This window comes from Pleurodeles waltl, chromosome 8 (assembly GCF_031143425.1).
Source record: "Pleurodeles waltl isolate 20211129_DDA chromosome 8, aPleWal1.hap1.20221129, whole genome shotgun sequence".
In the NCBI taxonomy this organism is placed as follows: domain Eukaryota; kingdom Metazoa; phylum Chordata; class Amphibia; order Caudata; family Salamandridae; genus Pleurodeles; species Pleurodeles waltl.
In genome coordinates, this window is record NC_090447.1 from 671,417,383 (window position 1) to 671,440,471 (window position 23,089).

Consider the following 23,089-nt stretch of genomic DNA (forward strand, 5'->3'; position numbering starts at 1 on the left):
CATGTGCTTTGGTGGTGGTAGTCCCCAGGGCTATCAGAGACTCCTTGATAGGGGCAGCGCAACCCCCCCCTCCAACATGTTTAAAGCCCAAGGGAGGTGGTGATTTCCAGGCTTACAGGGGTCCAAATCATCCCGCTTTTTTTTTTTTTTTACCATTTGCCCCAGGGAGGTTGTGGTCTCCGGGGCAACAGGGTGGTGCCCGCGCATACTAATTACTTACGGCCCCTGGGAGGTGGCGGTCTCCGGGGCTTGGGAGGGGGAGGCCGGAGCTCCCCACCCCCATTTAATGCATAAAGCCCCGGAGAGGTGGCGTTCCCCGGTATCTACATTAATGAAAACTTGGGGAGGTGGTTGTCCCCTGGGTGCGGGGGACCTCGCGGCCCCTTGCAAACTATTACATATTCGCCACGGGGAGGTGGTGGTCCCAGAGTCTGCGGGGGAACCAGCCATATCACCTCCCCCTTCACTCATATTAAGAATGTCCCCTGGACTTGGCCCACCCGGGGTCTTATAAAACACAGAGCACGGGAGGCCTTGCTCCATTTTTTATTTTTTTATTTTTTGCTGCTTCCGCTCATCCACTGTGAATATGGGCATACATTTAAAAAAAAAAAAAAACTTTTTAACCCGGGTTTGGTCGGGAGTGGGGAGGGAGGGGGGATTTCTTGTAATTTCTCAAAAACTACTGAATGGATTCACAACAAATAAAAAAGGGCTCTTTCTGGCCCAAGAGCTACCTTTCTACCAAATTTGGTGTAATTCTGTCCAGTGGTTTCGGCGCTATTTCTCTTCAGTTTTTCCTACGGGAAAGAACATTGGAAACGTATTAAAATACACCCCCCTTTATATCGGCCCCTGCTTCACAGATCACTCCAGAACATTCCAGACAGCAACTCATGCGACTGTCTAATTTTTTGGGACATTTTCGTTAAGATTCGTCAAGCGGCGCCAAAGATATAGGCAAGCAAAAAGGTCCTAACCAAAACTAGCTATTGGCGTTCCACGGTCAGTTCAATCACAGCACGCTGATTACTGGTGGCGAAATCCCAGAGCCCGACCATACTCTGTTTTAATCGCTGTATCCAAAAGTTAACAAAATCGCACTCCAGGAATCGACTGATTCTCTATATTTTTATTTTCGCTACACAAATACACATGTATTTGTGTGATGAAAATACAAATATAGAGAATCGTTTCCTGGAGTACGATTTTGTAAACTTTCAGATACAGCGATATATATATATATATATATATATATATATATATATATATATATATATATATATATATATATAAACAATTTTTAATGACCTGCTTTCATGAGGAAACACATTAGTGTCTAGAGAGATCTGTCTAGCCCTCACTAAAGGAGCAGGGTCTTTGATCCAATAGCTGCTGTGGAGCACTATACTCCTTGACCCTATCCAGCGTATATAGTCAGGGTTACAACCATTGGTGCAAGGGGCCATCTGGAACATCTATGCCCTGTCACTACACATTTTCAAAGGTTGTTGTCAATATGAGAACACTGGAAAGGCTCACACACCCCAAATCTGCTCAGTTTGATCAAATGTGATAAACCACCGGTCCTTAAATTAATGTAGGGTAAAAACACAAACAATTATATGTTATATGTTGTTGCTGTGCAATTATGTGAGATTATTTGTGTAACTGGGAGTCATTTGCCCATTACTGTGTGTCATTTAGGTCACCAGTATTTATATTGTGCGATTTTGTAATTTGCATTCCGTGCTTGTGGAAATATGCCCTTTCACAGTAATGCTTCGGTTCACTATATAGCTACTCAACACTAAGTACTGTTGAGTAAAACAGCTCAACACTTCCAGTACTGTGCAGTCAAACAGTTCCAGCCGTAGTCTGCATTACACAAAATTCAAACATAAATAATCTATAAACTTAAGTTAGATTTTACATGTGCAGTATTACACAACCTTGTTTGTGGTGCCTCCTTCAGTGCACACTTAGGCCTTTTTGAACTGACATGTATTTGAGCTATTCCCACCTTGTTAGGTCTCAGAAGTCACTTCCCCAATGGCAGCGCTTCTCCAAACAGGAGAAAAATAAGGGTCAAAAAGGACTACAGCAAAAATATTCCTAAATTTTCCTATCCCAGGTGAAAAGCGGATCGGAGAGCAATGCAACGACTGAGCAGGTAAAAGTGGATAATGGAGCAAATGCCTGCTGGAAGAAGAAGAAATCAAGCACTGGCAAGAGCAATAGTTCAGTGTGAAAGTCCCAGACCTTCACACTGAGCATTCAAGGTTCATGTCCAGCTGGACTAAAATTTTTTTTTTAAGCACAAATTATTTTTATTTTTAAAAATGACAGATACATTTTCTATTTTAAATTGTACATAAATATCTCATTCGAAGTATATCATATCACAAAGCCTAAAAAACTCGATCTCTCTCCCTCTTTTAATCAATTTCTCCCACTCAGACCCTCATGCACTCATTTACAGCCTCAGTCAGACACTGACACACCCACTCACACACCCACTCAGACTGTCTCACAGACCCACTAAAACCCTGAAGAACCCAGTCACAGACTCGTGCACACACTGATGCACCCACTAAAACACTTTGATAGACTCATATTTTAAACGTACAAAACCATAGAAATTCACCTGTTATAGAGTTATTTCAAGTAACTATAACTCATGCCCACACCATACCCTGCTAATTACCCCAGATATTACAGCACTTGTTACAAATGTGGTCTTTAGTTGGTAGTGGTTTGCACCCGGTCCAAGTAGGACCCTCACTCTAGTCAGGGAGTCACTAAGCTAAGTTAACCCCTAATCAACCCCCCCCCCATCCCCTTGGTAGCTTGGCTCAAGCAGGCTTATCTCAGAGGCAATGTGTAAATTACACACGCACACACACTCCCCCCCCCTCACACACACGCTCATCCCCCTGCCCACCTTCAGAAAAGTATTCCACACCAGTTTAGAAAAATGGCTAATATTTGTCGGAGTTAAACAAGACCAAAATGACAAACATACAACATACACAAGTAAAGATAAGAATTTTCAAAGATTAAATCTTAGTAAAGAGCTTAGAAACACAATAGCTCCAACTGGGGCTATTACGACGTTTTGAGAGAGTCGTTTCCAATAGTTCGACCCCACTCGTAGGGGAGTGCGGGCCGGTCACGGAGTCGCACGAACCCCATGTACAGTACATTGGAAAATGCGGAAACAAAGACACCACACGGTGTCAGGGAGGTGAGGTGTTGCCTTTGCGGTGTCGATTCCTTACTGGTACCAGGGAGATGAGGTATTGGTTCCTTACTGCTAGGCAGGGGAAGTGAGGCATCGGTTCCGTACTGTTGCAGGCAAGGTGATGCAGCAGTGTCGGTGGCGAGGCATCAGTTCGTTAAAAACCAGTGGAGTCGATGAATCCAGCAAGTCAAGATGCAAGGCATCGACTTCACTGTGTCGCAATCACACCATGGGTCACAGGTGCTGCAGTAGGATTGGGTGTCACGGACATCGATGACATGGCACTCAGGACTCATACAGTGGCAGGACTTCAGAGGTGCTGCAGCGGCATCGGTCATTGCACTCAGTGGGGACCAGAGCTCTGGTGCATGCAGCGGCATGGAGCCAGACAGCGGCACCGGTTCTGAAGTCCCTCTGGAGTGGATGTGCTTGTTTCTTGTTGGTTACACTAGAACTCGCTCCCAAGGACCCAGGAACTGGATTTGGCACCACTTGGCAAGTCAGGACTCTCAGGAAGAGAGCCCAGGTGATGGCACATGAAGTATTTGATTGTCCCTCAGACTTCTTAACATGAGGCAAACTAAGTCCAATCCCTTGGAGAACTTTTGGAAGCAGGATGTAGAAAGCCAAGTCCAGTTCTTTCACTCCCTGGACAGAAACAGCAAGCAGCAGGCCAGCTCAGCAAAGCAACCGGCAGAGTGGCAGTCCCTCCTACAGCAAACAGCTGTTCTTCCTGGCAAAATGCCACCAATCTTAAAGTGTTCTAACTTTGTGGTGTGAGAGGTCCAGTACTTATACCCATTTCTGCCGTGGAAGTAGGCAAACCTCAAAGAAAAGTCTTTGCAGTGCACAAGACCCTGCCTTTCCTACTCCCAGACACACTCCAGGGGGATGTAGACTACTTTCTGTATGGACAGACACAACCCTATGCAGGTGCAAGTGTCAGCTCCTCCCAGCACTCGAGCTGAGGAAGCCCCAACAGGATATGCAGGGCACACCTCGGCTCCCTTTGTGTAACTGTCTAGAGTGAATTCACAAACAGACTGTCATCCTGATCCAGATGTATATTCCACAGACAGACAGAGGCACAGAATGGTTCAGCAGGAAAATGTCCACTTTCTAAAAGTGGCATTTTCAAACTTACAATTTAAAACCCAACTTCACCAAAATATGTATTTTTAAATTTTGAGTTCGTAGACCCCAAACTCCATACACCTCTATCTACTCCCAATGGGAAATTATACAAAAGATATTGCAAGGCAATCCTCATGTTACCCTTTGGGAGAGATAGGCCGTACAATAGTTAAAATCACGTTTAGCAGTATTTCACTTTTTTGCACATGTAAAACACACCAGTACATGTCCTACCTTTTAAATACACTGCAGCCTGCCCACTGAGCTTCCTTGGCCTACCTTAGGGGGGGACTTACAAGGTTTGGGCCTGGCAAATGGTTGCACTTGCCAGGTCGAAATGGCAGTTTAAAACTGCGCACATGGACACTGAGACATGTTTAGAGGGCTACTCATGTGGATTGCACCATTAATGCTGCAGGTCCACTAGTAGCATTTGATTTACAGGCCCTGGGCACACCTGGTGCACTACAATAGGGACTAACTGGCAAATCAAATATGCCAATCATGGAAATCCAATCACCAATACAATTTAGCACTTAAACTTAGCACTAGTCAGCAGTGGTAAAGTCCCCAGAGTCCTAGAACCGCAAAAATGAAATTTAGCACAGGATCAAAAACAGGAAGTCAGAAGCAAAATGTTTAGGGATAACCCTGCAAAAAGGGCCATTTCTCACACCACTGATAATGTCACTGGAACATTTGCAGTAACATTATTGATGAGAAAACTGTGCATGGCGAGAGCTATAGTTACCTTAGGGCACAACTTATTGTTACTTGAAATAACTAAATTTGGCAGAAAGCTAGCTTTCTTTCGGTACGCAGATTAATCTTTTGCTTATTTGGAGTCAAACCGTCCAGTAGTTTTTGGGATATTTAAGGAAATCCAAATTTATACATATCTGGACACAATGACTTTGCAAATAATGATGAGCTCGGGCAGGGAAATGCACAGCTCTGATTGACTGCCAACACTCCAAACCAGGAAGTGTTGGCAGCCATTTTGGGACTGTGCTTCATCCGAGTCCCAAAAAAATGTTTTAAAAAAAAATCAAAAGGGGTCCGGGGACCCCTTAGCTCTGGTCGTGGGGTCCTAAACGGACCTCCCCAGGGTTAAAAAGCATTTTTTATTTTGAATTTTCAGCACAATTTGCAGCAGTTCCAGGGAACATTATTAAAAAGAAAAATGAAGAGTGGGCCAAGTACCCCCACCCCCGGTGTCCCCAGGGACCCCCACCTACCTGGGACGGTGATCAAAAATAATAGGGGGGCGCACGGCCCAACATAGCCGCAGGGACCACCGCTTCCCCGGGGCTATATTTAAATTATGTGGGGGAGGCCCGTCTGAGTGGCCAGTGCCAGCAGGTGATGTCAGAGACCCCTCCAGATAGGTGCATACATAGGTAGGTAGCCAATTTCCCTTTCAGGACTATTTAGGGTCTCTCCTCTGGGTGTTTCCTCAGATTCAGCTTGCAAGACTCCTCCAGGAATCCTTTGCATCTTCTGCTTCTGACCATCAGATCAACCGCAGACTGCTCCAGGAACCACTGTAACTGCAACAAGGTGTCCAGGACGACTCGTGACCTGCAACCTCAGCTCTAGCCAGCATTTGGCCGCCTGTCTTCATCCTACAAAGAAGAACCGAAGGAATCTCCGGGGTCACTTCCCTGCTTCTCCAGGCACCCTTCTGCGACGATGACCACTATTCTGGAACTCCTCTCCTGACGACAAGCGTGCTCCCTGGAACACAGGTAGCAGACCGACGTCACCCAGCCTGTCCTAAGGTTGAGCTGTCCAAATTTGGTGGAGATAAGAGCTTGCCTCCCTGTGCCGCGACAGAACCCCTGTGCACCGCGTCATCTGCAGCTCCTTGGGCTTCTGTGAACTTCTTCCAAGAATCCTTCGTGCACAGTGTAGTCCAGGTCCCCAGCACTCCATCCTGTGAAGTACAACTCGCCGAGTTGTTCTCTGGCGGCGTAGGACCTTCCTTTGTTGTGCTGTGATGACCACACTTTGCATCTTCTTTTCTTCTTTGTCCCCATGTCCTGGGACTCCTGTGGGTGCTGCCTGGTCTTTTGTGGGCTCTCTGAAGTGCTGAGAGACCCCTCTGTCTCCTCAGTCTGAGTTGAGACCCCCAGGTCTCTCTTGGGCCCAGGAATCTCCATTTGTAGGCAAACGGCGTACTTGCATGAACCAAGGCCTGTTGGTGGAATCTAAGCGATACAAACAGCCTACATCCAACAACTCAACATGGGACATCGCCTGCACCACGAAGTAACCCACAGCCATCTTCTTTGGTGTTCTTCTGTACTCTTCTTCTTACCGAAGAATCCACTTTTGCACCATCTTCTAGGATGGTAGGGGCTCCTGTCCTTCTTGGACTCTTCTTCGACTTCTGGAATTGGTCTCCTCTCTCCACAGGTCTTCAAGTACAGGAATCCACCGTTTGCTGATTGCAGTCTTGCTTGGTTCGTGCAAAATCTCTTATCACGACTTGTAGTGTGCCCTGACTAAACTTGCAGTACCTTACTCCTGCTTTCCTGGGCTCTGGGTTGGGGTACTTTACGTATTTTTGGTGTTTTCCTTCACTCTCAACACCCCTCTACACACTACACTTGCCTAGGGGGGAATTCGTGATTCGCATTCCACTATTTTAGTATATGGTTTGTGTTGCCCCTAGGCCCATTGCATTCTATTCTATTTTCTACTGTTTGCACTACGCTATGACTGAATTTGGTGTCTAGTGTATATATTGTGTATAATACTTACCTCCAGAAGAAGTATTGCCTCGAAGATATTTTTGGCTTTGTGTCACTGTTAGACCCGACAGCCTTAGGGTGGTCACCCCTAACTTTTTGCCTGCCTCCCTCCACTTTTGAGATACTGCTTTTGCTGGTTTTCAGACTATGCGCACTTTACCACTGCTAACCAGTGCTAAAGTGCATATGCTCTCTCCCTTTAAACATGATAACCTTAGATCATACCCAATTGGGCTATTTAATTTACTTATAAGTCCCTAGTAGAGTGCACTATATGTGCCCAGGGCCTGTAGATTAAAGTCTACTAGTGGGCCTGCAGCACTCATTGTGCCACCCACTTAAGTAGCCCCGTAACCTTGTCTCAGGCCTTCCATTGCAAGGCCTGTGTGTGCAGTTTCACTGACAATTCAACTTAGCATTTAAAAGTACTTGCCAAGCCTAAAAATCCAGTTTTGCTACATATAAGTCACCCCTAAAGTATGCCCTAAGTAACCCCTAGGGCAGGGTGCTGTGTAGGCAAAAGGCAGGGCAAGTACCTGTGTAGTTTGCATGTCCTGGTAGTGTAAAACTCCTAAATTCGTTTTTACACTGCTGTGAGGCCTGCTCCCTGCATAGGCTAACATTGGGGCTGCCCTCATACATTGTTTGAGTGGTAGCTGCTGATCTTAAAGGTGTAGTAGGAAGGTCATATTTAGTATGGCCAGAATGGTGATACAAAATCCTGCTGACCGGTGAAGTTGGATTTAATATTACTATTTTAGAAATGCCACTCTCTGCACTTAAATCTTTCTATGCCTTACAATCCACGTCTGGCTGGGTTTAGTTGACAGCTCCTTGTGCATTCACTCAGAAACACCCCAAACACAGGATACTCAGCCTCACTTGCATTCATTTGCATTTTGAATGGGTCTTCCTGGGCTGGGAGAGTGGAGGGCCTTCTCTCACAGAAAGGACTGCCACACCCCCTACTGGGACCCTGGCAGACAGGATTGAACTGAAAGGGGACCTGGTGCACTTCTAAGCCACTCTTTGAAGTCTCCCCCACTTCAAAGGGTATAAAGACAGGGCCTCTGGACTTCCAACTCAGACACTTCCTGGAGAAGAAACCAGAACCTGCATCCTGCCAAGAAGAACTGCCTGGTTGCCCAAGGGACTAACCTGACTGCTTTCTGAGAAGGACTGCTGCATTGCTGTTGACCTGCTGTCTTGCTGCTCTGTTGCTGTGCTGCAGAAGTGCTCTCTAAGGGCTTGGATAGAGCTTGCCTCCTGTTCCCTGAAGTCTCAGGACCAAAAAGACTTCTGTCCTGCAGCTGAAATCCCTCTGCGGCGAAAATTGGACACACCACCTGCCAAAAACGATGCACAGCCTGCTCATGGTGAAAACCTCACTGCACGCCGAGACCAGAACGACGCAGCCTGACTTCGTGACAGAAGATTGACGCAGCGCAAGTGACGCGACCGGAACTTCGACACACGGCCCTACTGGATCGACTCAAGCCGACTCAGAACGATGGATCCCGACTTCCTGAGAGGAATAGACGCCGCGTCTGCCGTGCGGGAGAAAATTCCACGCATTGCCCACTGGAATCAACGCAGTACCTGTGACCTCGCTCTGCAAGCTCAGGATTCCACGCATCGTCCCCAGGGCATCCAAAAACTCTGCAAACCGTAGAGGATCCAAGTCCGCGCGCCGGAAATCAACGCAACTGTTCCCCGCGTGGAAAATAATGACGCAAGTCCGTGTGTGAAGGGTCAAAACCGACACACACCTACTGTTTTCCACAAACCTCCTCCTCTGCGGTCCCTTGCGAGGATTTTTCAACACAATCCAGGTACTTTGCCCTGCAAGAGCACTTGTTGTTTCTAGGAGAACTTAAGACACTTTTTATTGCTTTTACAGTAATATTTCAAATCTAAGACACTGTGGGGGTTATTCCAACTTTGGAGGAGGTGTTAATCCGTCCTAAAAGTGACGGATATACCACCAGCCGTATTACGAGTTCCATAGGATATAATGGACTTGTAAAACGGCTGGTGGTATATCCGTCACTTTACCGTCACTTTTAGGACGGATTAACACCTCCTCCAAAGTTGGAATAACCCCCTTTATATAACTTTTCAGTGATATCCCTACATTTGCTTATTTCATCTTTAATCGTTTTGACCTGCATTTATTCAGATAAATATTTTATATTTTTCTAAACACTGTGTGGTGTTTTTTTGTGGTGCTATATTGTGCTATTGTATGATTTATTGCACAAATACTTTACACATTGCCTTCTAAGTTAAGCCTGACTGCTCAGTGCCAAGCTACCAGAGGGTGGGCACAGGATAATTTGGATTGTGTGTGACTTACCATGACCAGAGTGAGAGTCCTTACTTGGACAGGGGGTAACCTGACTGTCAACCAAATACCCCATTTCTAACAGTCAATAAAATAAAGTACCTCTATTTTTGGGAACACTGAGTATTGTCTTTTATTGTATATCGGTACTGTGTAACTATAGTGGTATTGCAGGAGCTTTGCAGGTCTCCTAGTTCAACCTAAGCTTCTCTGACATAGCTACCCCTAGACAGCCTAAGCTGATAGACCACTGCCTATATTTCACTAATAAGGGATAACTAGACCTGGTGTAAGTACCTTAGGTACACACTACAAACCAGGCCAGCCTCCTGCATGGGATTTTTCCATTGGGGTAATGGTAGTAGTAGTGAAGTCCTCTGGAATACTGAATACTTCCTGTGAAGGCAGAAGATGATACCAGGTTTGTGGCTGAAATGTCCTTCTGGGTGTCGGAAAAACACTGTGAAGAACGTTTTTTTATTTTTTTATTGTGAAGTTGTGTTAGAAAGACATGCATGTTTTGGCGAGAGTGTATAAACGCTACAACAGAGCAGAAGTATTTTTGCTGCTTTATGGGGGCTTTCATATGACATGATTTTGAACACCTTGCACTGTCTCTACGTAGAGACCATCTGTGGGATGCACTAATTAGAACTACCTATTCACAACTGTAAGTTGAAGGATGCAGCTGCCATTGTGAACAGGGTGCAAAACAGGGTTGAGATGTGTGTATAAAATCTAAGGATGCGGAGATAATCGCTACAAAGGTTAATGATCTGAATGACAGCAGAAAACACACAATACATTGTTTCATTCTGGAAACCGTTAACATCTAAATACACATCTGAATATCTTTCCAAGGAACGCACAAAGGCAGAAGTGAGGTAATCTTTATAAGGAGAGTTAAAAAGGTGCTGTGTGTGTGTGTGTGTGTGTGTGGGGGGGGGGAGGAGCGGGTCGTTTGAGCAAACCGAGCAACTGGCCATAGGCCTTCATGTGCCTGGTCCTTTTTTATGGTTGCCAGTTTCACCCTGATTTTTGTCCAGCACAGATCAACAAGATCAGCAGTCTTACTAATTCTCTAAATACTTTCAGCTCAAGTGAGTGCATCAGTTTTGCATCACAGCCATTTTCATTTTTCACAACATCGGTCATTCATACTATATGGAGGTGCCCGGACGTGGTGGGCTACTGGGATGGAATTCTGATTGCCCTTAACAGAGCCACTGAGTGGAACACCCCTAGAGCTATTGGGCAATGCCTAATATGTTGGGCCCCTATTAAAAAAAAAAAGAAAAAAATTAAATAGGAAGTTGTTATTGCTGGGGCTCAAACTGGCCAAAATACGGTTAGCTATACAGTGGCTGTCCCCAAGGGCTACAACGCTTTCTGAGTCGAAGAAGGCTATGGCTGAATGGACAAATACAGATGAGTGCCATATTCGTAGGACTCATAAGGATACTAAACTTGCTGATCATTTGGAGGCTTGAGCAGCCATACTGGCTGATTAGTCAGACCCACCAGATAACTCGTCCACCATGAGCTGAGTAGAAAGGGGAGAAGAGCCCTCAGAGGTGGTGAGGGGCATTGGGACTTCGGAGATTGGGGTAGGGAGATCTGGAAGGGGTGGTCTTGACAAATCAACATTATTAATCTCTCATGGTGCTGTTGGGCCGTCAGGACGCAAGCTGGCGGGTGGGATGGGATCATACTTGTTTCTGGATGCATATTTTATGCATACGTATGGTCATCGTGATGATTTGTGTTCTCATGTTGTCTTGATAGTGTACAAAATTCCAATAAAAACCTACATTTTAAACTTTGCAGTAATTAGATATCTTCTAAACAATACCATTAAGTAATCTATGTGTTTTTGCATAAACTTAACACAGAGTGAGAAGCACAGAAGGTCAGTTCCAGTGCACTGTACGTTGAAAGGGGTAAAATACATTATTATAAATATAGAGTAGAATAGAAACCTTTATTGCTTATGAATAATTACGATCATTACAAAATAAACACACAAATACAATTGCATTTTTTTAAAAACACAATAAAATATGTAAACCTAGTCATGTGTTTATCTGGCTCTCATCATACAAACGGTAAGAACCTGTTCATTTACAACACAATATAAAAAGAGTTAGGAATGTGGATGTTGCCTAGGATTAAAATATCTGAATATGCAGTCTTTTCAGGGTTCAGTTATTAACAAGTTTTTTCCATAATAAGTTAAAACTCTATCAGCAACAATTAACTCAAATGTATTTAAACAGTATTTCATGGCTTCTTTTCCCGTTATGAAGCTACTGCTTAAATAATGATTAATTGTAGCCTTCTTTCCGTTAAGAGGCGATGACAACGGCTTAAAAAGAGCAGAACACAAGCATTTTTATAATGACAGAATCTACAGTTTAGTGGCATGCTGGCCTCAGTACTCCAGCTAGCTTTCAGATCCCTAACTGACCGTAAAAGATGAATCATACAAATTAGTTCAAGATTCGGATAAATATAAAGCTTTGCAGGCCATCATTCGTATCAATTAACAAGTTTGCATTGCTCACTGGTTTATAACCTGCAAGGTCCCTTGCCCTTGAAGTCCTCAAAACCTGTGCTTCCACAGCTGATCTGAATGTTTTCCCATTTGTTTATCACCATACAGGAGCTAGACCTAGCTATTCAATAGCAGCTGTGAGGAAAAAAGGCCTAGGAGTTAGATTGTTGCCTTTCTTTACCTATAAAATTATTCCAGAGCACTGCTTAAGGAGAATATGATTTGGCATGTTAACCTGTTAACTATAATTAAAAAATGGTGCCTAACAAAACAGATCTTGTCTAATAAGACTAAATTCTAAACAAATCTGGGTGTAGCTGTTGGCCGTCCCAAATGTTTTCACCCATGTCTTCTGTGTAAAAGCTAAACAGCAAGGGAGTAGGCAAACTACCTTGTCTTAAACCTCTAATGGGTTGTATATATCTTCAGACTCTGGTGTTAGTGCCAAACTTAACTCCCACGCACATTTGCAAACCCCCCACCCAGCACAGACATATTGCGGAGAAGAGAGCGGAGGGCTCACCCATAGTCTGGAAGTGAGTGGGGAGGCCCTGGAGGCACTTGAGTTGGAGTAGAAGTACTGAGATGCGGGGAGGTGATTCCCCTCCCCAATCACCCATCCCCCCTTGCAGAGAAGTTTGAACACTTCAGCAGTGGGGGAGAGGAGTGGAGAGAGGGGGGACAGCAATGCCTGGCTAGCTGTTGGGCCTTGATAGCTGCTGGAGGAATGGCACGCCAAATCTGGAGTCCTGTTGGTCTACCAGTGACTGGAGAACCACCCAAGAGCCCTCGGGTGGAACGAGAAAAGTGTGGAGCCTCCAGCTAAAGTGGGCCTGGGCCCTGAACTCTGGGGACACAGGCCTGTAGGTAAGGAAAGAAGAATACTTAGCACACACAAAGAAAGGAAAAGACATTTGTGAAGCAAGTGGAAGCAGTCACACCGCAGCCGCGGGGCCACTAATGTGAATAGGCCGGGACGCCTAGAGGGAGCGGAAGAACACTTCACTTTAGCACAACACAACCTGCAGAGCCCCATAACCATGGTGAAACCGAGTAAAAAGTGAGATCAACGGTGGGAGACTAGATGAGGGGATCCCAGAGCTCCGAAATGGAAACGCAGGATGGCCCCCTGAATTTGGGGAAAAAGACCACGGAATGACTGAAAACCATGAAGTGCTAATTTTCCCAGACTTTTCCAAAGAAGTGCTGCGCCAGGGGGCAGCCTTCAGCACGGTGAAAAAGAAGTTACGAGAACTGGAAGTGGCATATTCTATGCAGTTTCCAGCCCGACTCAGAGTGGTCACGCCGACAGACAAGCAGTTCTTTCCCACGCCACAGGAGGCTTGGTCCTGGGTGGAATGTCAGTCCGGACTGGGCCCTAGTGGGGAACCACACGCTGGGAAAAGAAAGCACGTGTGCGATCCCGGAGAAAGGGGGATCCCCCAAGGCAGCAGAGATGCAACGGGAAAGGCTGAAAGTGGTTGAAGAGGTGGCTTGCATCAGCGGGAAGGTGTCTGGAGAGCGAACACCACTTCCGCTAAAAACTATAGCAAGCTCAGGCCCAAATATATCACTCCCCTCCAGTGAGGGCTAACCAGTGGTGACCCCCACCCTGCTGATGATCTGATATGATAAGTTATCTATGAGAACGTTAATGAAGTACCTATTAGTGGGGCGAGCACTCAATAAGCATAATCCTAGAGGATGGGCGCAGACTCCTCTAATACTTAATACATGTTCCTGTGTTGGAGGGATACAGGTTACTACATGCAAAATGTAGACTGATATCGGGTGGGGTCTGGGGTCCTTGAGGGACGGCTATTGCTTGGTTATGTCTCTGTAAGTTTTATACTGAAGTAGAACTGTTGATTAATCTGACGTTTGAATGTTTCTTCCTGTCCTGGGGGGTGGGAGTTGGGTTATTAGTTTCTCAGTCTTAGTTTGGGAATGCTGGGTTTCACTGCTGGGGTGAGAATGGTCGACAATCTATGCTGGGATGATATGGGGAGCACTGTACAATCTCCTATTGAATGAAGGGATGAACGTCTACTTCCAGATCCAAGTGACATACCTCATGAAGCACAATCAAAGTTATAAGATAATATCTTGGAATGTCAGGGGGGTTGGCATATATATATTAGCTAAGCGATACAAGATTTTCACAAGAGGGAGTGGCCTTGCGGTGGTGGGGACAACTACATTACACAACATTCTCTACTTATGCACAGGCAGTACTGATATGGATTATGGCGAGCCTGCCTTTCTTGCTGGTGTGCACCAAGGTGGACCCAGAGGGGAGATACGTGGTAGTGATGGGTAGACTAGATGGGTGGGGCATCTAACTGATCAACATTTATAGTCCCAATATCAACCAGACACTCTTCTTTGACATACTGACAACACAATTATCTCATGTATTAATGAGTAGGGTAGTCTTGGGGGTGACTTTAACTGTGTAATGGACCCCGAGATGGATCACTCTCAAACCCCCTTGCTGGACTAGCCTGCTCAAAGGGAGGTGAAGGTGCTTAAGGAATGGCGAGAACACTGGGGTTCCAGAACAGCTGGTGCATTCTCCACCCTCTAGAGAGGGACTATTTTTATTTTTTTGAGGATGCATGAGTTACATGTCTGATTCGATTTTTTTCTGTGCTCCCCAGAAATTCATATTATGGTTGCGGGAACTGAATACCTCACCCGCACAATATCAGGTCATAACCCGGTGTTGCTTCGATTGACCTGGTGGAGACCACTCGGACCAGTTCCAAGCTGGCGGCTGAGGCCGGGGGTACTTGAGGAGAAACCCCCCCACCCCCACCTTATGGCATGCCAACAAATCGTGAACTATTTTGTAGAGATGAAAGCTTGGTCTCAGACTCTCACATAGAATGGGAAGCCTTTAAGGTGGTGACTAGAGGGCATTGTATTTTGGAGACTGTGGGGGTTCACTTCTCTTTACTGAAAGACATTAGAGAAGCAGAGTCTAAACTAAGCTCTTTAGAGTCGGATGGACTGGGCAACCCAGAATTGGAACTACGGTTGCAGGAGGCCTGGGAGCAGGTGGCGGAGCTCACAGAGCGACTCTGCTTCTTTGACTATAAGGCATATACTGCAAGGGCGCATACTGAAGATCGAGTGGGGAGACTGCTGGCTTGCAAATCCGGATCGGAGGGGCCCCTTGATAGTAAAATTAAATTTGAGCTCCAGGACACCTCTAGAGACTCTAGAAATAAATGCCTACTTTGTCGCTTTTTATCTGTTGTTATACTGTAGCAGACCTTCAGTTGACACCACTCAATGAACTAGATTCTTGCACGATATTGCAGTTCCTCGCTTGAGACATGAAGAGGCAAAAGCACTGGGGGAAGGAATTATTGTGCCTGAGGTACTGGGGGTCATTACAAGAATGGCCTGTGGCACAGTGCCAAGGTCAGATGGCCTGCTGATTGAATTTTGTAGCACTTATTCAACAGAGCTGGCCCCAAGACTAGTGAAGATGTTTAATGAGGCATGTTCGCTTGGATATCTGCCACCAACGAGCAGAGGCAGTGTTCATTCCATTGCTTAAACCCAGGAAAGTGGCTTCGGAAGTGAGAGCATATCGACCCCTGTCTATGCTGAATGTCGATTACAAGATCCTGAGTGGCATTTTGGCCTCCCGACTTCTTCCTTTTATGACCATGCTAATCCACCCTGATCAAACGTAGGGCTGCTGTTAACATTAGACGCCTTATGGCTATGCTTGCCGATACTTCATATGACAGGACGTCTTCTGCTATATTATTTATAGATATTGAAACAGCGTTTGATAGCCTTGAATGGGACTATCTTTATGAGGTCATGACTCAAATGGGACTTGGGAGGGGATATGTGAACTGGATGAGACATTTATATACTATGCCCACAGCCAGAGTGCGGACGGGGCAGACTATGTCAGAGATCTTTGGGGTGGAGTGAGGCACGAGGCAGTGATGCCCACTATTCCGCTTGCTCTTCGCTAGCCTTCTCTGAGGGCCTTACAGCAGGGGAAGACATGCAATGCATTGCATTATACGCTGACAATCATTTACTATTCTTACGAGATACAGGGAGAGATTTACAGGGGGGCAATCCCTGCTGGTGCACTTTGCAGAAGCACAGCACAAATTGGTACAAAACAAAATTATTCCTACTGGTTATGTCCTTGAAACCACCCCTCCCCTCCACCCCCCCCCGAGGGTCTAGAGAAAGAGAGAGAGAGAAAGGGAAGTACTATAAGGAAGTAGTAGGGAAGATTACCAAGAATAATAGTTACACAATAGTTACGCTATTCACCAACCTCAGCTCAAAAGAATATACTAATTGAACTGTCGCACTACACCAGCGGGAGGTGGTGGGGGCTGCGGGGAAGGGGAGGCTGGGATAGAAGTTAAACCCCTTTAAGAAGGTAGATGAAGGAGCAAGGCACAGTGTACAGTGCAGGTACTGCAAATGTATATGCATAAGGTCAAAATCCGGTAATGTAATGGGAAGATAAGCTTCAAGATTGACACAGGAAGGGAGATAATGATTGTTTGATTCCTGTTACTTAAAAACTAATAAAATGCATTAAAAAAAAACCAACAACATCTGTTAGACCTTTTACTAGACCCATGCATCCTATTGTGTGTGCAATCTTTGATTGTTGACCAAGTGCTGACTTGATGAGTGAAAATGTTTATGACAGTGAATGACAGAACAGTTTGGATATATGCCATCAGTCAAGGATCCATAAATTCTAAGGTACAGCCAAGCATGTGTCATTCTGCAAATTGTTCTAATTGGTTTGTTAACCATTTGATTCTCTTGGAATGTTGGAGGCTTTTGGCATGCCTTCAATATGATCTGGAGTTGAGGGCGAACTATAAAAAAAATGATTTTAAGAAAGCAATTACATTTTCTTCCATACTTAACTATTAAGTAAAAAAAACATCTAACCAAAGATGGTGAGAGAAACATATAACAGAGAATAGCTCATTTCCCATGTGAATGGTGTAACAATAAGTGGAGTGGGGATCAGTGTGGTCTTTCAAAAATCTAAAAGGCAGTTCTTCAAGTATATCAACTAGGGTTTAGCCTCTTGATTGTATATTTGACCAGTGGCTCCTGTACTGGACATTAAGGAGATCTCACAAGAGTGAAAACGGAATGCTAAAGGTGCAAGATATAAGTTAAATAGAGAGGGTCTTGGGGACAAAGAATGAGGGAATCTACAAGAGAGAGGATGGAGTAAAGTTTAGAACGAGAGAAAGATGACCGCTTGTGAGTGGGCAGAGCGGAGAGACCAGAACCAGGCAAGTGTCTTGTATTTTATCCAAAGACATGCAAGCAGGGAATAAGCATGTGGTAAGCCACTATTTCAAAGACTACGGGAAGGTCTATTAGGATAATGACAGCGGGTCAATCCTAATCAAAGAATAATAAAAGATGGTTTAACTGGCTACATTTGCAACATGAAGGTGTACAAGACTGACAGAACTTGATAGGGATATTGGAAATAGCAGTGGTTCTTTCAGGTGTTGCGTAACTTAGGCAAGCTTCCAAGAGGTGAAACAACCTGCAAACTCAAATGGCTGACTGCAGAGAAATGCAAAGACATACAAAGCCAGAGGAATAAGGTGTGCTGGTCAGCAATCGCTAGGTGACTTCACTTTGATTGAGAGGCAAGTGGTCCACAAAGAACAAGAAATGGCAATTAACTGTGATAAGCAAAGCTCACTTGCTTAATGATACTGTAGAGACAAACGGATTTGGATGTGAATTATTTTCAGTGAAGAATTGGGATACGCTGTTGTGGAGCATTTCAGAGGGGTGATAGCAGTAGTAGCACGTGAAGTCCCTCAGAATACTGAATACTTCCTGTGAACAACTTAATGGACAAAAGTATAGTAATAAGATGCGTTGGCCTTTTTATATTTTTTTTTATTCGTGCGACGCTTGATTAAGTAGCCATTCATCTCAGAGGCACTGAAACAATCATATTTTTATTATGTGTGTGAAGCTTGATTAAGTAGTCATTCATCTCAGAGACACTAAAACAATCACAGCACTGGCACTTTTGAGGGCTTTGTAATTTTGTTTTAGTTCCTCTAGTTCCAGTAAGTAATAAGCAAACAGTGACATAACCCACACCAGATGTTTTTGACAGAGGCAAGGGAGTCAAGGGTGAATACAGCCATATACTGTAGCTGCTCATATTTTCATTAAAATCATGTAATAATGTTCAACTAGCGACGAGAAGAAGTGAAGTGCATAGTCAACCCGGGGCTATTTGTTGAACTCCATAGAAGCAGAAAAAAAAGGAACTGCCCAGTGGTCAATCCAGGCCACAGTAACAGAGAAGGGGAAGACTATGAACTGCAGAAGTAAAAATCAGATGTTCTGAGAATGAAATTCACTTACCTCTTTGAGCCCTAAACATGACAGAGTAATGAAATCTCACCACGGCCAATAATGTTGAAGCATCAGCTCCTACACCAAATTCACCTAGAATGGTAAGGATAAACATAGGAACGTGCAAAATAGAGAGTCAGGAAATGGACTAACAACTACTGTATAACATGAGTCGTACCAACTACAGAAAACTATGGGGGAGGTATTGAACAGGACCGAGTTAGCAATTGTTGGACCTGGCTTACTCTGCAGGGTCACCCCGAAACTGTTTGCCTTTCCCCTACACATTTTGGTGAATTTATTTTTGCTGGTCTTAGGGCTCTGTGCACTTTACCACGCTAACCAGTGATAAAGTACTTATGCTCTCTTCCCTAAACATAGTAATACTAACTTTCCCCTGATCCCCATATTTAATTCACTTTTATGTCCCTCGTATATCATATAACCAGGGCCTGTAAATTAAAGGCAAGTACTTTTAAGTTTTAACATGTCCTGGTAGTGAAAACCCTTAACTTCAATTTTCCCTACTGTGAGGCTAATTGATTGGGAGCAGGTAGGAAATGTATGTTTGGTGTCTGGGAAATTGTAACTTAAAATCCTCTTTAATGGTAAAGTCACATTGTAAGTCAACATTTTGAAAATGGCGCTTTTAGAAACTTGACATTTCCTGCCCTAACTATTTGGTCTCCACAGCCTGTTCCTGTGTGGTTGGCAGTTGGTCTTTGTTTATTCCTCCCTATCAATGTGCTAAAGTCACACCTGACTCCTTCTCTGACGCTCCCCATCATCAAAGCCATTCTGAACATGGTTTAGTTTTGTGCCTTTTCCCTGGGAAGGTGTTTATGACATCCAGGCTATGATGCCAATCTTTCAACCTTGTTCTTGGATTTCAACAAGGTTGCCTGAGGCTGCGGGACTGATGGATTCCTGCATCCCGCAGATTGAGCATGTCATGTGGCATGTGCAGGCTCTTCTGTGGGATCTAAAGTGTCAGAGGACCAGACATCATGGGAACCCCTCCGACCACGTTCAGATTTCAGAGAAGATAGCAAAAGATCTGCAGTGATAGTTGACAGCGATAGGGATAGCAGCAGACCCCTTTTCCTTCCCCAACCAAGATGGGCAGTGGTAGCTGATGCATCGCTTCTGGGCTGAGGTGGCCATCTGGCAGAGTCCCGGCTCCACATCACCCTTCTGGACCTGAGGGCCATTCGCTTGGTGTTGAAAGCCTCTCTTCCATTCATTAAAAGAAGGCCTGTAGTATTGCCCATGGCCATGTGGTACTGCAACAAACAGGGTGGGGTGGGATCACAGACCCTGTGTCAGGAGACCTTGTACCTTGGAACTGGCTGGACAACCAAGGAATTTTCCTGGCGGTGAACAACCTAGCAGGATCATTAAATGCCATGGCGAATTAGTTCAGTCATGTGCACCTAGCAGAATACAAATGGCAGTTCCACTCAGAGGTGGCACAAGGTCTCTTCTGCAAATGGGGAGAAATATGGCTCAATATGTTTGCCACCATCAAGAACGTGCAATGTCTGCACTTCTCTATGTTGGAATTTCCAAGGCATCTCTCTGCATTGAGTGGGAGCTGAGACACCTGTACACCTTCCTGCTAATACTACTTCTACCCAGAGCACTGAAGTAGATCAGGACCGATTGGACCCAAATCATCCTAGTGGCGCCCGATTGCGCATGAAGAGTATGGTATCCAGAACTCCTGGTCTTGAGCATCTGTTCTCTGATCAGACTTTCTCTTTGGGACGATCTGCTGTTGCAGCAGCCACACAGGGTTTTGCACCCTGGTCTTCAAAATATCCACATTCATACCTTGGTACGGTACTCAGCAGACTGACTCCCTTTAGGCCAGTTTTTCAGATGTTTTCTTGTTGGTTTTGTTCCTAGTCTAGCAAGGCCTGACCTGGGCATGGTTAAAGGGTACCTTTCAGATCGTTCCACTTCCTTGGGTTTGCCAGATCAGCCCTCTTTGCTCAAAACTCCTGTTATGATCTATTTTTTTTTTAAGGGTTACAACATTTGTTTCTGCTCTCTCCCATCGTCATGCCACGGTAGGGCCTTAACTTGATCCACACCTTCCTGATGTGCAGACAATTTAAGCTGATTCACAGCTATCCCTTGCAGCTCCTCACCTTTAAGACAGTGTTCCTCCTCACCATAACATCGGCACAGCATGTGAGTGAACTTCAAGCTGTAAATGTCAATTCGCCATACACCTTCCCAAACAGAATGGTTCTGTGGACTGGGAATCCTTTTTGTCAAAAGTTGTGATGTTGGACGTTGACCACCCTGCCGCAGTTCTGTGCCCCCCTCATCCCTCTAAGGAGGAGGAGGAAACTTCATTGCACGGTTCAAGAGAGTGTTGAGCTTCTACATAAATCATACCAAAGACTAATGAGTGGACAATCAGCTCTTTGTGGGGTTTGCTGGAGTGAAAAAGTTGTGCAGAAAAGAACCTTCTGGATCATGCTCTGCATTAAGATCTGCTACATATTGGCTAAAAGCAGCTTTATGAAGGACTGCATGCTAATTCTACCAGGGACAAGCTGCAACCACTGCATTAGGTTGCAGAAAACGTGTCTTAAGCATGTGCCAGGCAGCCACATGGCTGTCCCTCCATAGTTCACGGAGCAGTACTGTCTGTACAATCAGATCCCTGGAAAAGTGCATTCTGCCCACTCTGTACTTTCTGGTTTGAGTTAATTCACTTCCCATCTCCCGTTAGGTACTGCTTTGGTATCTATTCAAAAGGTAAGGAATCTGTGGCTAGAAGTCTGTCAGAACAAGTTATTTACCTTTGGTAACACTCTTTCTAGTAGAGACTCTAGTAGGAGATTCCTCAGGGACCCTTGCATCCGCCCCGTTCTGTAAATTCGACTCTCCCCTTTAATAGGATGCCAAGCCAAAGAATCTGCACACCGGTCACACTTATTTGCTTATGGTGATCTGCATCTGAGAGCACAATCTCGAAAGAAAGAGCTATTAGCACAAATTAGTGGAGTGGTGCCTTTATGGGCTCCGCACATCATTTTCAGAGCAGAACGGCATTGGTGCGGAGCTGCACAGTCCTACATACCAGGGCATAGAGGTACAGCTGAAAAGAATCAGGATCCAGTCTGATGCCTGGGGAATATTCAAAAAGGTTGGTAATATGGGGCTAGATAGAGCCTTTTACCAGAAAGAGCATTAACAAATGATAGTGGCTTCTCCTTTCACGCCTTAGATGTAAAAACAGGCAGTTATCAACCACTCCGTCAATTTTTTAAATGTATTTCGGTATTTGAAAAGATATTGAGATTTTGACCAGTGAAACAGGGGGAGGGTAGTGGGGGGGGGGGGGGGGGGGGGGTCAGGGGCAGTACCAGGGGGGACAGAATAGCCATGTAGCAGCTTGATGGTATTCCGTGCTTTCTTTTGTAACAGCAGCAGTGTGCTTTAAAGAGACTTCTCTGGGCGACGGTTAAGCAGTTTAATTCTCTTGGATGACTGGAGAGTGGTACGCTCCTTCTTAATCCTACAACGATCCGTGGTGCAGCATTTTGTACCAACTGCACTTTATGCACTTGTTAGGAACAGAGGCCCAACCAGCAATAATTTGCAGTAGTCCAGCTGTGATGTCATGAGGGCTTAGACCAATTTCTTTTTTTCTTGATGATGCTGAAGGAAAGGAAGAATCTTCCAGATGGCTGCTAAGGAACAAAAGCAGAAGGTGGTAAAAGATTGGCTACGTATTTCGAAGCTCAGACTGGAATCAAATAGGATTCCTGGGTTTCTGACCTGTTTGCTAGGAGACCTAAGGAGGCAGGCCACCATTAGGTTTGATCATGTGCTATGTTCATCAAACATAAGAACTTCAGTTTTGTGACCGTCAAGTACCAGAGAGTAATTTCTGATCCAGTGGAAGACTTCTCTAAGACAGAGTGGAAATTGATGGCATGTGATTCCAGAGTGCGCATATAGCCTTAGGATCATCCAAGTGTTTTCTCTATAGGCATAAAAGTTGAAGCCAAATCAACTAATCAGACTAGCAAAAGGGGCATGCACAGATTGAACAGAGTGGGACTGAGAGCTGAACCATGGGGGACAGCTTTCCTGATCTGCTTGCTAGGTGAAAACGAAATTGGCTAATCAGACAGTTTGATTTCGGTCTTTTAAAAATGAGTCGAACCAGTTGTAAACGGTATGTACAATGCCAGTCTCTCTCAAACGTTTCAGCAGTATCTCTTGTGAGATGGTGTAAAATGTGGCTGATATGTCTAATAAAACGAGGGCTGCCACACCAGCATTATCACAAATCAGCCAAAGATCACTGGAATCTTTAGCCAGGAAGGTTTCAGTAATAATCCCATTCATAAAGCCCGAATGAGCTGGGTGAAGGAGTGTGTGATTATCCAGGAAATTTGTAAGCCGCTTGTTTACTGCTGGCCATTAAGCTAGAGCACAAAAAGGCAAGACTTTGCAGAAGAGAACCAGCTCTCGCTGGATTGTGCTCTGCATTAAGGTCGGCTACACAATGGCAAAAAGTATTTGCCAGGCGGCTAGGTGAACGTTGCTCCACACGTTCACAAAGCAGTATTGTCTGGACAGTTAGGCCTGCTGAGAAGGGCATTGTCACAATTTTAGGA

At 45.0% G+C, this 23,089-nt stretch overlaps 1 protein-coding gene across 2 annotated transcripts in view; it reads right to left on the reverse strand.

The window, feature by feature from the left end:
- CRYBG3 (crystallin beta-gamma domain containing 3) overlaps nt 1–23,089 on the reverse strand; it is a 1,300,096-nt gene that overhangs the window by 922,272 nt on the left and 354,735 nt on the right. The window lies entirely within an intron of this gene.